At 62.7% G+C, this 1189-nt stretch overlaps 1 long non-coding RNA gene across 1 annotated transcript in view; it reads right to left on the bottom strand.

Moving 5' to 3' along the window:
- Window position 1: 1 nt before the first annotated feature.
- Window positions 2-1189, bottom strand: part of LOC113942406 — a 1544-nt gene continuing 356 nt past the window's right edge. Inside the window, exons 2-3 of the long non-coding RNA XR_003525911.1 lie at window positions 789-871; window positions 2-99 (exon numbers count right to left, since the gene is read on the bottom strand). This is a non-coding gene — a long non-coding RNA (uncharacterized LOC113942406). The remainder of the gene's footprint in view (window positions 100-788; window positions 872-1189) is intronic.

Genomic DNA, 1189 nt, shown 5'->3' with positions numbered 1-1189 from the left:
CCCCCCAGCCCCACCGGGTACTTGTCCAGGGGCTCCGTCAGCAGCGCCGGCCCGAAGATGCTCCTGCAGTACTCGGCCATTTTCGCCTGTTGCTTCGCCCTGGGGGGACAATTTTGGGGTGCTGGGGGGTCCCCCAAAACCCCACAGACCCCCCTCCCAGCTTTAGGGCCCCAAAATCACCCTTAAAACACCCCAAAATCACCCCAAAACACTTCGAGAACCCCTCCGTGAACAGCTGGCCTGGAGACCCCAAATCACCTCAAAACCACCCCAAAACCACCCCAAAATCACCCCAAAAACTCCCCCAGAACCCCTCCATGGACAGCTGGCCTGGGGACCCCAAATCACCCCAAAACCACCCCAAAAAACCCCGAGTTTTGGGGTCCCCCAGCGCGGTTTTGTGGTGAGTCCAAGGGGGGGGGGGGTTTGAGGTCCCCCAGGGGGATTTTGGGGTTCCCCTGATTTGAGGGTTCCCAGGAAGTTTGGGGGTCCCCCCTTGGGTTTTGGGGCCCCCAGTGGGTTTGGGGTCAGCCCAGGGGGGTTTCGAGATCCCAAGGGGGGAGTTGAGGTCCCTGGGGGGGGGTTTTGGGGTCCCAGGGGGTTTGGGATCCCCAGCAGGGTTTAGGGTGAGCCCAGGGGGGTTTTGGGGCCCCAGGAGGGGGTTTTGGGGTCCCAGGGGGTTTGGGGTCCCCAGCAGGGTTTAGGGTGAGCCCAGGGGGGGTTTTGGGGTCCCAGGGGAGGTTTTGGGGTCCCAGGGGGTTTGGGGCCCCCCAGGTTTGGGGACTCACGAGTCCACGTGGTTCTCGAAGGACAAAATCACCGGGAACGGCGACGTCTTGAAGGCGCTTTCGGCGATGGCCTCGATCACCTCCTGCCCCCCAAAAACCGCTCAGGGACCCCAAAACCAGGGTCAGGAGAGGCCCCAAAACAGAGCCAGGGAGACCCCAAAAACGGGGTCAGGAGGGGCTCCGAATCCGGGGTGGGGGAGACCCCAAAACTGAATCAAGGAGACCCCAAAAATGGGGTCAGGAGAGGCCCCAAAAACAGGGCCAAGGAGAGCCCAAAAACAGGGTCAGGAGGGGCCCCGAAAACAGGTTGGGGGGGCCCCAAAAGTGGGCCAAGGAGGGTCAGGGGAGACCCCAAAAGTGGGGCAGGAGGGTCAGGGGGTGCCCAGAACTGGGGTTGGGGT

The sequence above is a fragment of the Corapipo altera genome, unplaced genomic scaffold (assembly GCF_003945725.1).
Source record: "Corapipo altera isolate COAL_440 unplaced genomic scaffold, ASM394572v1 57953, whole genome shotgun sequence".
In the NCBI taxonomy this organism is placed as follows: Eukaryota; Metazoa; Chordata; class Aves; order Passeriformes; family Pipridae; genus Corapipo; species Corapipo altera.
Note: the sequence above shows the minus strand (reverse complement) of the source record. Positions and strands in the feature narration are given on the sequence as shown.